The sequence below is a fragment of the Lithobates pipiens genome, unplaced genomic scaffold (genome assembly GCF_037356315.1).
Source record: "Lithobates pipiens isolate NorthernLeopardFrog02 unplaced genomic scaffold, aLitPip1_a1.2 Scaffold_28, whole genome shotgun sequence".
Classification (NCBI taxonomy): domain Eukaryota; kingdom Metazoa; phylum Chordata; class Amphibia; order Anura; family Ranidae; genus Lithobates; species Lithobates pipiens.
In genome coordinates, this window is record NW_027507789.1 from 129,125,297 (window position 1) to 129,141,095 (window position 15,799).

The 15,799-nt window shown below is 44.0% G+C and overlaps 11 non-coding genes across 11 annotated transcripts; all 11 read right to left on the reverse strand.

Moving 5' to 3' along the window:
• Positions 1-454: 454 nt before the first annotated feature.
• Positions 455-536, reverse strand: TRNAL-AAG (transfer RNA leucine (anticodon AAG)). The gene has a single exon. It is a non-coding gene; the product is annotated as a tRNA-Leu (tRNA).
• Positions 537-1,110: 574 nt separating this feature from the next.
• Positions 1,111-1,192, reverse strand: TRNAL-UAG (transfer RNA leucine (anticodon UAG)). Its single transcript has one exon. It is a non-coding gene; the product is annotated as a tRNA-Leu (tRNA).
• Positions 1,193-2,074: 882 nt separating this feature from the next.
• On the reverse strand, positions 2,075-2,156 carry TRNAL-AAG (transfer RNA leucine (anticodon AAG)). The gene has a single exon. It is a non-coding gene; the product is annotated as a tRNA-Leu (tRNA).
• Positions 2,157-2,730: 574 nt separating this feature from the next.
• On the reverse strand, positions 2,731-2,812 carry TRNAL-UAG (transfer RNA leucine (anticodon UAG)). Its single transcript has one exon. It is a non-coding gene; the product is annotated as a tRNA-Leu (tRNA).
• Positions 2,813-3,694: 882 nt separating this feature from the next.
• On the reverse strand, positions 3,695-3,776 carry TRNAL-AAG (transfer RNA leucine (anticodon AAG)). The gene has a single exon. It is a non-coding gene; the product is annotated as a tRNA-Leu (tRNA).
• A 574-nt stretch (positions 3,777-4,350) lies between these two features.
• On the reverse strand, positions 4,351-4,432 carry TRNAL-UAG (transfer RNA leucine (anticodon UAG)). The gene has a single exon. It is a non-coding gene; the product is annotated as a tRNA-Leu (tRNA).
• An 883-nt stretch (positions 4,433-5,315) lies between these two features.
• TRNAL-AAG (transfer RNA leucine (anticodon AAG)) lies at positions 5,316-5,397 on the reverse strand. The gene has a single exon. It is a non-coding gene; the product is annotated as a tRNA-Leu (tRNA).
• Positions 5,398-12,166: 6,769 nt separating this feature from the next.
• TRNAL-UAG (transfer RNA leucine (anticodon UAG)) lies at positions 12,167-12,248 on the reverse strand. Its single transcript has one exon. It is a non-coding gene; the product is annotated as a tRNA-Leu (tRNA).
• A 987-nt stretch (positions 12,249-13,235) lies between these two features.
• Positions 13,236-13,317, reverse strand: TRNAL-UAG (transfer RNA leucine (anticodon UAG)). Its single transcript has one exon. It is a non-coding gene; the product is annotated as a tRNA-Leu (tRNA).
• An 882-nt stretch (positions 13,318-14,199) lies between these two features.
• TRNAL-AAG (transfer RNA leucine (anticodon AAG)) lies at positions 14,200-14,281 on the reverse strand. Its single transcript has one exon. It is a non-coding gene; the product is annotated as a tRNA-Leu (tRNA).
• A 574-nt stretch (positions 14,282-14,855) lies between these two features.
• TRNAL-UAG (transfer RNA leucine (anticodon UAG)) lies at positions 14,856-14,937 on the reverse strand. Its single transcript has one exon. It is a non-coding gene; the product is annotated as a tRNA-Leu (tRNA).
• Between the last annotated feature and the right edge of the window lie 862 nt (positions 14,938-15,799).

The window sequence follows — 15,799 nt, forward strand, 5'->3', positions numbered from 1 at the left end:
GTGATGTGTATGACATGTATGTTATATGTGTGTAATATGTGTAACATGCATGTGACATGTGTGTAAAATTGTGTCTAAATGGTGTGTAACATGAGTGTGACATGTATGTAACATGCATGCAACATGTATATCATATGTATGTAACATTTGTGTAATATGTGTGAACTATGTGTGTAATATGTAAGTAGCACGTGTGTCACATGTGTGTAACATGTATGTCATATGTGTGTAGTGTGTGTAGCATGTATGTAATATGTGCACAACATGCATATTATATGTATGTATCATGTATCAAACAAACATGCAATGATTGCAGCTTTTCTAATGCTGCTAAAGCAGAGAGGTAAGTGTTTTTTGAGATTCCAGTGAGTTGGGAAAGGAACTGCAGTAAATTGCAGGAGCAAGATCAGAGAAGCTTGAGCCCTAGAGGGTAGGGATTTTGTTAAAAGGAGTTTGGCAGCAGTGGGATTCGAACCCACGCCCCCAAAGAGACTGGAGCCTTAATCCAGCGCCTTAGACCGCTCGGCCATGCTACCCATAAAAATGAACACGTTATCGACTAAAATCGGGTGGGACATTCCATGCTCTGCATTCATTGCTTGAGCTGGAGGCCTCAGAACTCTAAACTACAAGTATTCACCACTTTATCCATTATAAAAGGTAGTTGAAGTTTCACGGAGATGGCCAAGATGCCACCTTATGTGTTTCAGTCCTCTTTCTGAGGCAGCAGGTGGTGGTCACTTTACACTTGAGAGTGGACTTTGGGTGCAGCATTCTGTGGCAAGTTCACTTGGCACTCTGCTGAAAAGTGTGCCAGCTTTTCATTAGTACTGCTTGTTTTTTGGTGTCCACACTTAAAGTGTTAATGTGGAATCTAGCTTACAGGAGAGGTAATCACGTTCAGTTGGACTTGTTTTGTAACGTTGACAAGATTTCACTAGTCATCTCATCAGAAGTGTGCCCTTTTGGAAGACTTCTCAACCAAAGCATGCAATTTTCTAATGCTGCTGTTCTGAGATTCCAGTGTGTTGAGCAAGGAATGCCAGCAAAGTGCAGCAGAAACTTGAGAGACGCTTGAGCAATCAAGGATAGGCATTTGTTAAAAGAGCTTGGCAGCAGTGGGATTTGAACTCACGCCTCCAAAGAGACTGGAGCCTAAATCCAGCGCCTTAGACCGCTCGGCCATGCTACCTGTGAAAGTGCGCTTGCTAAGGACTAAAAAGAGGCATGACAGTCTACATTCCATGCTCTGCATTCATTGTGTGTATGTGACATGTACGTAACATGTATGTCATGTGTGTCATATGTATGTAACGTGTGTAACATGTATTTCATAAGTGTATGACATGTATGTAACATGCATTCAACATGTATGTCATATGTATGTATATTCTGTGTAATATGTGTGTAACACGTATGTAATATGTGTGATATGTATGCCATATGTGTATTGTGTGTCATATGTGTAACATGTATGTAACATGTGTGTACCATGCATGTCATATGCATGCCATATGTGTGTAACATGTATGTAAGATATGTGCAACATGCATGTCATATGTGTGTCATATTAATGTAACATGTGTGTGACATGCATGGCATATGTGTGTAGCATGTATGTGATGTGTATGACATGTATGTTATATGTGTGTAATATGTGTAACATGCATGTGACATGTGTGTAAAATTGTGTCTAAATGGTGTGTAACATGAGTGTGACATGTATGTAACATGCATGCAACATGTATATCATATGTATGTAACATTTGTGTAATATGTGTGAACTATGTGTGTAATATGTAAGTAGCACGTGTGTCACATGTGTGTAACATGTATGTCATATGTGTGTAGTGTGTGTAGCATGTATGTAATATGTGCACAACATGCATATTATATGTATGTATCATGTATCAAACAAAACATGCAATGATTGCAGCTTTTCTAATGCTGCTAAAGCAGAGAGGTAAGTGTTTTTTGAGATTCCAGTGAGTTGGGAAAGGAACTGCAGTAAATTGCAGGAGCAAGATCAGAGAAGCTTGAGCCCTAGAGGGTAGGGATTTTGTTAAAAGGAGTTTGGCAGCAGTGGGATTCGAACCCACGCCCCCAAAGAGACTGGAGCCTTAATCCAGCGCCTTAGAGCGCTCGGCCATGCTACCCATAAAAATGAACACGTTATCGACTAAAATGGGGTGGGACATTCCATGCTCTGCATTCATTGCTTGAGCTGGAGGCCTCAGAACTCTAAACTACAAGTATTCACCACTTTATCCATTATAAAAGGTAGTTGAAGTTTCACGGAGATGGCCAAGATGCCACCTTATGTGTTTCAGTCCTCTTTCTGAGGCAGCAGGTGGTGGTCACTTTACACTTGAGAGTGGACTTTGGGTGCAGCATTCTGTGGCAAGTTCACTTGGCACTCTGCTGAAAAGTGTGCCAGCTTTTCATTAGTACTGCTTGTTTTTTGGTGTCCACACTTAAAGTGTTAATGTGGAATCTAGCTTACAGGAGAGGTAATCACGTTCAGTTGGACTTGTTTTGTAACGTTGACAAGATTTCACTAGTCATCTCATCAAAAGTGTGCCCTTTTGGAAGACTTCTCAACCAAAGCATGCAATTTCCTAATGCTGCTGTTCTGAGATTCCAGTGTGTTGAGCAAGGAATGCCAGCAAAGTGCAGCAGAAACTTCAGAGACGCTTGAGCAATCAAGGATAGGCATTTGTTACAAGAGCTTGGCAGCAGTGGGATTTGAACCCACGCCTCCAAAGAGACTGGAGCCTAAATCCAGCGCCTTAGACCGCTCGGCCATGCTACCTGTGAAAGTGCTCTTGCTAAGGACTAAAAAGAGGCATGACAGTCTACATTCTATGCTCTGCATGCATTGTTTGTATGTGACATGTACGTAACATGTATGTCATGTGTGTCATATGTATGTAACGTGTGTAACATGTATTTCATAAGTGTATGACATGTATGTAACATGCATTCAACATGTATGTCATATGTATGTATAATCTGTGTAATATGTGTGTAACACGTATGTAATATGTGTGATATGTATGCCATATGTGTATTGTGTGTCATATGTGTAACATGTATGTAACATGTGTGTACCATGCATGTCATATGCATGCCATATGTGTGTAACATGTATGTAAGATATGTGCAAAATGCATGTCATATGTGTGTCATATTAATGTAACATGTGTGTGACATGCATGGCATATGTGTGTAGCATGTATGTGATGTGTATGACATGTATGTTATATGTGTGTAATATGCGTAACATGCATGTGACATGTGTGTAAAATTGTGTCTAAATGGTATGTAACATGAGTGTGACATGTATGTAACATGCATGCAACATGTATATCATATGTATGTAACATTTGTGTAATATGTGTGAACTATGTGTGTAATATGTAAGTAGCACGTGTGTCACATGTGTGTAACATGTATGTCATATGTGTGTAGTGTGTGTAGCATGTATGTAATATGTGCACAACATGCATATTATATGTATGTATCATGTATCAAACAAAACATGCAATGATTGCAGCTTTTCTAATGCTGCTAAAGCAGAGATGTAAGTGTTTTTTGAGATTCCAGTGAGTTGGGAAAGGAACTGCAGTAAATTGCAGGAGCAAGATCAGAGAAGCTTGAGCCCTAGAGGGTAGGGATTTTGTTAAAAGGAGTTTGGCAGCAGTGGGATTCGAACCCACGCCCCCAAAGAGACTGGAGCCTTAATCCAGCGCCTTAGACCGCTCGGCCATGCTACCCATAAAAATGAACACGTTATCGACTAAAATGGGGTGGGACATTCCATGCTCTGCATTCATTGCTTGAGCTGGAGGCCTCAGAACTCTAAACTACAAGTATTCACCACTTTATCCATTATAAAAGGTAGTTGAAGTTTCACGGAGATGGCCAAGATGCCACCTTATGTGTTTCAGTCCTCTTTCTGAGGCAGCAGGTGGTGGTCACTTTACACTTGAGAGTGGACTTTGGGTGCAGCATTCTGTGGCAAGTTCACTTGGCACTCTGCTGAAAAGTGTGCCAGCTTTTCATTAGTACTGCTTGTTTTTTGGTGTCCACACTTAAAGTGTTAATGTGGAATCTAGCTTACAGGAGAGGTAATCACGTTCAGTTGGACTTGTTTTGTAACGTTGACAAGATTTCACTAGTCATCTCATCAGAAGTGTGCCCTTTTGGAAGACTTCTCAACCAAAGCATGCAATTTCCTAATGCTGCTGTTCTGAGATTCCAGTGTGTTGAGCAAGGAATGCCAGCAAAGTGCAGCAGAAACTTCAGAGACGCTTGAGCAATCAAGGATAGGCATTTGTTAAAAAAACTTGGCAGCAGTGGGATTTGAACCCACGCCTCCAAAGAGACTGGAGCCTAAATCCAGCGCCTTAGACCGCTCGGCCATGCTACTTGTGAGAGTGCTCTTGCTAAGGACTAAAAAGAGGCATGACAGTCTACATTCCATGCTCTGCATTCATTGTGTGTATGTGACATGTATGTAACATTTATGTCATGTGTGCCATATGTATGTAACGTGTGTAACATGTATTTCATAAGTGTATGACATGTATGTAACATGCATTCAACATGTATGTCATATGTATGTATAATCTGTGTAATATGTGTGTAACACGTATGTAATATGTGTGATATGTATGCCATATGTGTATTGTGTGTCATATGTGTAACATGTATGTAACATGTGTGTACCATGCATGTCATATGCATGCCATATGTGTGTAACATGTATGTAAGATATGTGCAGCATGCATGTCATATGTGTGTCATATTAATGTAACATGTGTGTGACATGCATGGCATATGTGTGTAGCATGTATGTGATGTGTATGACATGTATGTTATATGTGTGTAATATGTGTAACATGCATGTGACATGTGTGTAAAATTGTGTCTAAATGGTGTGTAACATGAGTGTGACATGTATGTAACATGCATGCAACATGTATATCATATGTATGTAACATTTGTGTAATATGTGTGAACTATGTGTGTAATATGTAAGTAGCACGTGTGTCACATGTGTGTAACATGTATGTCATATGTGTGTAGTGTGTGTAGCATGTATGTAATATGTGCACAACATGCATATTATATGTATGTATCATGTATCAAACAAAACATGCAATGATTGCAGCTTTTCTAATGCTGCTAAAGCAGAGAGGTAAGTGTTTTTTTGAGATTCCATTGAGTTGGGAAAGGAACTGCAGTAAATTGCAGGAGCAAGATCAGAGAAGCTTGAGCCCTAGAGGGTAGGGATTTTGTTAAAAGGAGTTTGGCAGCAGTGGGATTCGAACCCACGCCCCCAAGGAGACTGGAGCCTTAATCCAGCGCCTTAGACCGCTCGGCCATGCTACCCATTAAAATGAACACGTTATCGACTAAAATCGGGTGGGACATTCCATGCTCTGCATTCATTGCTTGAGCTGGAGGCCTCAGAACTCTAAACTACAAGTATTCACCACTTTATCCATTATAAAATGTAGTTGAAGTTTCACGGAGATGGCCAAGATGCCACCTTATGTGTTTCAGTCCTCTTTCTGAGGCAGCAGGTGGTGGTCACTTTACACTTGAGAGTGGACTTTGGGTGCAGCATTCTGTGGCAAGTTCACTTGGCACTCTGCTGAAAAGTGTGCCAGCTTTTCATTAGTACTGCTTGTTTTTTGGTGTCCACACTTAAAGTGTTAATGTGGAATCTAGCTTACAGGAGAGGTAATCACGTTCAGTTGGACTTGTTTTGTAACGTTGACAAGGGGGGCGTGGCTTGGCGCGCGGAAGGAATGGCTGCTCAGTGAGGAGCTCCTGGAGACTTACAGCCCGTTAGCGTGTTTCCTGGCCGAACCGGACGCTGAAAATGAGCAAGCAAGCTCGGCACAACCCGGGGACTAGATCGCGGAGACAATCCGCCTCGTCCCAAAGCCGCAATATACAGGATTTATTCCTCATGCAGGCCCGCGCTGACCGCTCCACTCCGCGCAAGATGGCGCTGCCACGAGGCGACGAGGAGGAGATGAGCTATGGATCACAAGGTACCGTAGACGACCTGGTTAGTGGGAACAGCAACCCTGCCCATCCTCTCACGCTGGGAGACATGACTGCTATAGCATCGGACATTAAGAATACCCTGTTCTCTGCCATTACTGACCTTAAGGCTGACCTCCTTTCATTGAATGAAAAAATGGCCACCATGGAGAGAGCGGAGGATAGGAGAGATAAGGCGGTACACAGACTGGAAGCTACAACGGCCTCACATACTGCGCACCTTATCTCCATTAACAGGCACCTAGAGGACCTTGATAACAGGGGTCGGCGATGTAACATTCGAGTGAGGGGGGTTCCGGAGGCGGTGGCCCCTGACCAGATATCCTCGGCCCTACGCTCCATTTTCAACAACCTGCTGGAGAACCCGGCTGATACCCCTATTGAATTCGTTCGTGCGCACAGGGCCCTTCGCGCAAGACCATCGGACACGGCCCCACCAAGAGACATCATCTGTTGCCTCCAGAACTTTCCTTTGAAGGAGGAGATTCTCAGCCAAGCAAGGAAAAATGACCGTATTCAATTCAACGATTGTGATTTGGCACTTTTCCAGGACTTGTCACCCATCACCTTGCAAAATAGGAGGGCCTTACGTCCCCTCTTGGAAGTACTGCGAGAGAGAGGCATTGTGTACAAGTGGCGTTTTCCGTTCGCCCTACAGGTCACCTTTAATGGAAGACAACTATTACTCAGGCTCCCGGAAGAGCTCCCAGATTTCTGCGCAGCACTGAATATCCCCTGTGTTCATCTCCCGGAGTGGTATGCTGAGTTCCGGAATCCTCCTCAAGACGCTAGCCCGGACAGCTCTCCCCACTCATCCCCGGCCAAACCCCCCATGAAAAAGAGCAGAGGTGGCAGGATGGGTGCTGGAACGGGGGGACGCCTTCAGTTCCCTGCGCGGCAGTCAAGGAGCCGGGACCCTGCTTGAAGGACTGGGGGAATGCTATTCATCTTGCCTGACTTTTCTTTTTCTTTGACTGTTTGAACTGGCAATTGCTCAAAGGTTTTTCAGGGACATGATGTGTTTGTTTTTTCCTTTTTTCTTTTTGAGCTAGTAGTACTAAACTGCATGTCCCGCCACTTAGTGGCTGTTATTTTCCGGCCAGGAAATGTTCTTTTGCCTTGTTTTGCTTCCATTTAGGGCTTGTGAGTCCCCCTTATGGTGACTCTGTGTTTTTGTATTTTTGTTTCCCATTTTTCCTCTTTTTTGATATCACTGCGAGCACTTACTCCTTCTGTGGTGTTCCTCCCACGTACCCCACAAATAGGGCATAGCGGTATAGTTGGGGTTTTTGTTGCATGTACCGCTCCCTGCTCCCTTTTTTTTTTTTGTCTCGGCTTGCAGCTCAGAGCTCTGCAGGCAAGATCTCACTCTGATTGATACGCCCTGTGTACAGGACGTTCCCCTACCTTATCCTACCCTCCCTTTTGTTCTTGTTCCGTTCTCTTCTTCTTACTTCTACCCATCTTCTTCTCCTCTTTCTCTTTACTGTCATCTTTTACTGTCTCTCCTTTTTGTTTTTCTCCACAGAGTGGGCCGCCCTCGGACGGCTTTGAATTCTTGGTTATGGCGTACTCGTCGCTGGGCCCCAGCCCGACTTTGATATCACATAATGTTCGTGGTCTGAACACACCTGAAAAGCGCATCTCAATCCTCCGGGAGTTGAATAAGGTAAAACCCATGTTTGTATATTTGCAGGAGACACACTTCAGATCCGATCAAATTCCTAGGTTATTTAACAAAAATTTCCCACGGGTGTTTCATGCTACTAATTCGCAAGCGAAAACGAAAGGAGTCTCGATTCTCCTTCACAAATCGGCCGGTTTTGAGGTCACTCAGCAGTTGTCGGATCCCGGTGGCAGATATCTGTTTCTAAAGGGCATGTGGGGTTCTACGCCCTTAACACTAGCTAACGTTTATTTCCCCAATAGTGCACATGCATCCTTTTGCAGGCGAGTGGTAGGTGAATTAAAGAGCTTTGCTACGGGGTGCATTTTATTGGGGGGTGACTTCAATGTACCACTTAACCCGATTCAGGACACTTCCACGGGAAAGTCAAGCTTAACCTACCGTACTTTGAAACAGGTGAAACGGGTATTACATTCTTTGACTTTAATTGACACTTGGCGCACACTCAACCCTACTGGTAGAGACTTTACTTGCTATTCGGCACCTCACGATAAATATGCTCGTATTGACTACATCTTCATCTCGCAGCGAGACCTGTTGACTGCCCAGAGTTCTAACATCGGGCTCCAGACCATCTCGGACCATGCCCCGGTTTCCGTCTCCCTGACGCATTCTGACTTGAGGCCTAGACCTTGCACCTGGAGACTGAACCCCTCATTGCTGACTGACATTGAGCTACTCCCGACTCTGACGGAAGCCCTTCGTAACTATTTCCGAGAAAATGCCTCAGATGAGCTTTCACCCCTGACTATATGGGAAGCACATAAATGTGTTATGAGGGGGAGTTTATCAAAGCGGGGGCAGCTCGCAAACGGAAAGTGGAAGCTCAGGTGGCTATTTTATCCGCAAGAATTGCTCGGCTTGAGTCCCAACATAAGCAGTCCCGGGCTACTTCAGTGGCACAGGAACTGCTTGAGGCGAGGTCGGAGTTGAAAGATATTCTAGAGACTAAGAGTAAGCGTACCCTTTTTCTAAAACAAAAAATATACTACGAGCATGGCGACAAGGACGGGAGGCTATTGGCCAGGGCAGTTAAGGAGGCTGCCCTCGCCAATAACATTCTGGCAATTAAAAAGGCAGACGGTTCGTTGACGAATCGTGTAGATCAGATTGCTGACAGTTTCCACCGGTTTTATAGTGACCTCTATAATATCCCACCCCAGCATAAACCTGGGGAGCTGCTTGGGGAGAGGGGTCATATCATTCGGGATTATCTGACCCGGAGTGGCATGCCTACACTCTCTCCTGGTGACGCTGATTCCCTGGAGGGTCCGGTTACCTCGGAGGAACTACTGGGGGCGATAAAAAGCCTTAAACCGGGTAAGAGCCCTGGCCCTGATGGGCTGACGGCGCACTACTATAAGGCTTTTTCGGAGATGTTGGAACAGCCTCTCTTGAGAACCCTCAACTCCTTAAGAGAGCCCCATCAACTTCCGGGGACCTTTTTGGGAGCCTATATTACGGTGCTTCCCAAGCCGGGGAAGGACCCCACGTTGTGCGCCAGCTATCGTCCCATCTCCCTACTTAATTTGGATTTAAAAATTCTTTCTAAAATCATCGCAAACCGACTGAGATATTTTCTGCCCCAACTGATCGGCCCGGAGCAGGCAGGGTTCATGCCGGGGAGGGAATCCAGGGATAACGTAACGAAGGCTTTGAATCTAGTCCACCTTTGTCAGAGTGCTCGGTTTGGGGGCCTTCTCCTGTCCACGGACGCGGAGAAGGCCTTCGATAGAGTGGCTTGGGACTTTTTACTTGCCACATGCACTCACGTTGGGCTACGCCCCAGCATGCTTTCCTGGATTTCTTCCCTCTACCAAAATCCAACTGCCCAATTGAAGATTAATGGGACCCTGTCTGCTCCGGTGCGGATTCGGAACGGGACGAGGCAGGGGTGCCCCCTCTCCCCGCTTTTGTTTATCCTCACCCTAGAGCCATTCATTCGCACGATTAACAACACACCCTCTATTTCAGGTTTCCCTGTAGGGCAGAGGATTTGTAAAATCGCTGCTTATGCGGATGATTTGCTGTTTTTTCTGACCCACCCACACACTTCGATCCCAAACCTGTTGCAGGCCTTCCTAGTATACGGCTACATTTCAAACCTCAAGATTAATTATAATAAGTCGGAAGCCATGAATCTGACGCTCCCCCCGGAAGTGTTGGCGCAGGCACAATCGAATACCTCATTTAAATGGGTGACGGACGCCTTGACATATTTGGGCATCAAGCTTACCCCGCAGTTGAGCAAGATTTTCTCTTTTAACTTTAAGCCCATGTTGAGGCAGATCGAACTAGACCTGACTAGGTGGTCGCGGGGCCTCTTTTCATGGTTTGGAAGGGCCGCACTCATCAAAATGATTACACTCCCACGACTTCTTTACCTATTTCACACTCTGCCCATCGACCTCCCAGTCACCTTTTTTAAACAGCTACAATCCTTACTTTGGAAATTCCTGTGGGCCCAAAAAAGACCGCGAATTAGTCTACATCTGTTGACGAAACCGAAGGCAGCGGGCGGGATGGGGTTCCCGAATTTCAAACTGTATTATTATGCCACTCACCTAGCCAGAATAGTCGACTGGAATTGCCACGCCGACAGTAAAGACTGGATTTCAATAGAAGAGGGGGTGTCTAGATCTCCTTTGCGCTTCTCCCCTTGGATCCCGAAGGCCAGTTGCCCTAGGGAACTGTCACAACACCCCCTCATAGGAGCTACATTGCGGATTTTTCACAAGCTGACCTCTTACCATGATTTTGCCTCCTCCCCGGGTCCTCCGACACCTCTCCGGGGGAATCCGGACTTTTACCCGGGCATGTCCACGACTGATTTCTCTCACACTGCTGACTCCCCGTTGCTAGCTTCACACCTGGTACGGCGGGGAAAGATTCTTCCCTTTGAAGACCTTACGGGTAGCCTCCCTCTGACAACATTGTCATTTTGGAAATATAGACAGGTGAGCCATTATCTTCTAGCGCCTGAAAGGAAGGCAGCTGTGCTCAGGGACCCGACACCTTTTGAGAAGATCTGCCTCCAGGGCACCCCCTTGGAGAAGTCAACCTCCTTTATGTACGCATGTCTCCAGCAGCTGGTCCACGGGGAGCCGGATAGATTTAAAGGTGCGTGGGAGAGGGCCCTCGGGACTCATTTCACGGACACACAGTGGCGCAATGCATGCATCCTGGCACACAAAGGCACTATAAGCACCAGGCTACAAGAAAATGCTTACAAATTACTTTCACAATGGTACGCCACCCCGTCTAAAGTTAAGCGTTGGTATCCAGCATCCTCTGACCTCTGCTGGCGCTGTGGGGAGGCGGTGGGAGACATGCTGCATGTTTGGTGGAGTTGCCCCCGGATAGCTAGTTTCTGGAGCATGATCTGTAATTTAATTCGCAATATTACTAATACCACATTAACTCTTTCACCGGAGTGTTGTCTCTTGCAAATATCGGACTGGTCGCTGGACAGATACAACAGATCTTTATCTAAGTACCTGCTGATAGCAGCTAAATCCCTGATTCCTAAATACTGGAAATTAACTACGGTACCCTCAGTCAGAGAGTGGGTACATTCAGTTAACCATATTTTCTCTCTGGAGGAGATGCTAGCTACAGCCAAAGACACGGCGGAAAAATTTCACAAGACTTGGTCCCCTTGGGTCCAGTTTAAGTATTCTGATGCCTTTCGGGATTTGAGTACAGGGTGAGTGCGCGGTGATCAAGATTGAATCGCGCCCCAAGGTATGGATTCTCACCCCTGGCTGGTGTGACTGAGAGTAGATTTGAAGGGCTGTGGGGTGGCCCAGTCCGTAAGCTCTGTTTGCTGCACTTTACCTCTTTCCGCTCTCCTAACCTTGCTGTTTCTCTTCCTTTTTTCTTCCTTTGTCTTTCACTTTGCTTCCCTTACCCCTAATTTCCCTTCCCCCATCTATCCCCTTAATTGTTTCGCAATTATTTCTTTTTGATTAAAAGACACTAAAACATCGTAATTTGATCTACAACGAAATAACAGTGAAACGAATATGCTCAGACAGCCTATACAAGATTGGCGTTACTTGGCGTTATGTTATGCTTAATTTGTCTTGTCTCTGCATACTGTTACTGGTCACCCTGTGCCCTGTATTGGCTGCTTATTGACGTGCACTCTGATGTCATATTTGTGTCTTCTGAATTTGATTAATAAAAACTTTATTGTAAACACTGTAACGTTGACAAGATTTCACTAGTCATCTCATCAAAAGTGTGCCCTTTTGGAAGAGTTCTCAACCAAAGCATGCAATTTCCTAATGCTGCTGTTCTGAGATTCCAGTGTGTTGAGCAAGGAATGCCAGCAAAGTGCAGCAGAAACTTCAGAGATGCTTGAGCAATCAAGGATAGGCATTTGTTACAAGAGCTTGGCAGCAGTGGGATTTGAACCCACACCTCCAAAGAGACTGGAGCCTAAATCCAGCGCCTTAGACCGCTCGGCCATGCTACCTGTGAAAGTGCTCTTGCTAAGGACTAAAAAGAGGCATGACAGTCTACATTCTATGCTCTGCATGCATTGTTTGTATGTGACATGTACGTAACATGTATGTCATGTGTGTCATATGTATGTAACGTGTGTAACATGTATTTCATAAGTGTATGACATGTATGTAACATGCATTCAACATGTATGTCATATGTATGTATATTCTGTGTAATATGTGTGTAACACGTATGTAATATGTGTGATATGTATGTCATATGTGTATTGTGTGTCATATGTGTAACATGTATGTAACATGTGTGTACCATGCATGTCATATTTGCTCAAGCATCTCTGAAGTTTCTGCTGCACTTTGCTGGCATTCCTTGCTCAACACACTGGAATCTCAGAACAGCAGCATTAGGAAATTGCATGCTTTGGTTGAGAACTCTTCCAAAAGGGCACACTTTTGATGAGATGACTAGTGAAATCTTGTCAACGTTACAGTGTTTACAATAAAGTTTTTATTAATCAAATTCAGAAGACACAAATATGACATCAGAGTGCACGTCAATAAGCAGCCAATACAGGGCACAGGGTGACCAGTAACAGTATGCAGAGACAAGACAAATTAAGCATAACATAACGCCAAGTAACGCCAATCTTGGCGTTACTTGGCGTTATGTTATGCTTAATTTGTCTTGTCTCTGCATACTGTTACTGGTCACCCTGTGCCCTGTATTGGCTGCTTATTGACGTGCACTCTGATGTCATATTTGTGTCTTCTGAATTTGATTAATAAAAACTTTATTGTAAACACTGTAACGTTGACAAGATTTCACTAGTCATCTCATCAAAAGTGTGCCCTTTTGGAAGAGTTCTCAACCAAAGCATGCAATTTCCTAATGCTGCTGTTCTGAGATTCCAGTGTGTTGAGCAAGGAATGCCAGCAAAGTGCAGCAGAAACTTCAGAGATGCTTGAGCAATCAAGGATAGGCATTTGTTACAAGAGCTTGGCAGCAGTGGGATTTGAACCCACACCTCCAAAGAGACTGGAGCCTAAATCCAGCGCCTTAGACCGCTCGGCCATGCTACCTGTGAAAGTGCTCTTGCTAAGGACTAAAAAGAGGCATGACAGTCTACATTCTATGCTCTGCATGCATTGTTTGTATGTGACATGTACGTAACATGTATGTCATGTGTGTCATATGTATGTAACGTGTGTAACATGTATTTCATAAGTGTATGACATGTATGTAACATGCATTCAACATGTATGTCATATGTATGTATATTCTGTGTAATATGTGTGTAACACGTATGTAATATGTGTGATATGTATGTCATATGTGTATTGTGTGTCATATGTGTAACATGTATGTAACATGTGTGTACCATGCATGTCATATGCATGCCATATGTGTGTAACATGTATGTAAGATATGTGCAACATGCATGTCATATGTGTGTCATATTAATGTAACATGTGTGTGACATGTATGGCATATGTGTGTAGCATGTATGTGATGTGTATGACATGTATGTTATATGTGTGTAATATGCGTAACATGCATGTGACATGTGTGTAAAATTGTGTCTAAATGGTATGTAACATGAGTGTGACATGTATGTAACATGCATGCAACATGTATATCATATGTATGTAACATTTGTGTAATATGTGTGAACTATGTGTGTAATATGTAAGTAGCACGTGTGTCACATGTGTGTAACATGTATGTCATATGTGTGTAGTGTGTGTAGCATGTATGTAATATGTGCACAACATGCATATTATATGTATGTATCATGTATCAAACAAAACATGCAATGATTGCAGCTTTTCTAATGCTGCTAAAGCAGAGAGGTAAGTGTTTTTTGAGATTCCAGTGAGTTGGGAAAGGAACTGCAGTAAATTGCAGGAGCAAGATCAGAGAAGCTTGAGCCCTAGAGGGTAGGGATTTTGTTAAAAGGAGTTTGGCAGCAGTGGGATTCGAACCCACGCCCCCAAAGAGACTGGAGCCTTAATCCAGCGCCTTAGAGCGCTCGGCCATGCTACCCATAAAAATGAACACGTTATCGACTAAAATGGGGTGGGACATTCCATGCTCTGCATTCATTGCTTGAGCTGGAGGCCTCAGAACTCTAAACTACAAGTATTCACCACTTTATCCATTATAAAAGGTAGTTGAAGTTTCACGGAGATGGCCAAGATGCCACCTTATGTGTTTCAGTCTTCTTTCTGAGGCAGCAGGTGGTGGTCACTTTACACTTGAGAGTGGACTTTGGGTGCAGCATTCTGTGGCAAGTTCACTTGGCACTCTGCTGAAAAGTGTGCCAGCTTTTCATTAGTACTGCTTGTTTTTTGGTGTCCACACTTAAAGTGTTAATGTGGAATCTAGCTTACAGGAGAGGTAATCACGTTCAGTTGGACTTGTTTTGTAACGTTGACAAGATTTCACTAGTCATCTCATCAGAAGTGTGCCCTTTTGGAAGACTTCTCAACCAAAGCATGCAATTTCCTAATGCTGCTGTTCTGAGATTCCAGTGTGTTGAGCAAGGAATGCCAGCAAAGTGCAGCAGAAACTTGAGAGACGCTTGAGCAATCAAGGATAGGCATTTGTTAAAAGAGCTTGGCAGCAGTGGGATTTGAACCCACGCCTCCAAAGAGACTGGAGCCTAAATCCAGCGCCTTAGACCGCTCGGCCATGCTACCTGTGAAAGTGCGCTTGCTAAGGACTAAAAAGAGGCATGACAGTCTACATTCCATGCTCTGCATTCATTGTGTGTATGTGACATGTACGTAACATGTATGTCATGTGTGTCATATGTATGTAACGTGTGTAACATGTATTTCATAAGTGTATGACATGTATGTAACATGCATTCAACATGTATGTCATATGTATGTATATTCTGTGTAATATGTGTGTAACACGTATGTAATATGTGTGATATGTATGCCATATGTGTATTGTGTGTCATATGTGTAACATGTATGTAACATGTGTGTACCATGCATGTCATATGCATGCCATATGTGTGTAACATGTATGTAAGATATGTGCAAAATGCATGTCATATGTGTGTCATATTAATGTAACATGTGTGTGACATGCATGGCATATGTGTGTAGCATGTATGTGATGTGTATGACATGTATGTTATATGTGTGTAATATGTGTAACATGCATGTGACATGTGTGTAAAATTGTGTCTAAATGGTGTGTAACATGAGTGTGACATGTATGTAACATGCATGCAACATGTATATCATATGTATGTAACATTTGTGTAATATGTGTGAACTATGTGTGTAATATGTAAGTAGCACGTGTGTCACATGTGTGTAACATGTATGTCATATGTGTGTAGTGTGTGTAGCATGTATGTAATATGTGCACAACATGCATATTATTAGTGATGGACGAACTTCCGACGGGACGTTTCGCGAACGCGAAATGCGAACGGACCCAAACGTTCGCGAAACCGAACGTTCGCCGCGGGCCCCATTGACTTCAATGGGAGGCGAACTTTGCAAACCTTCATGTCGAATTTGCGGCCACGTGGTAATTATT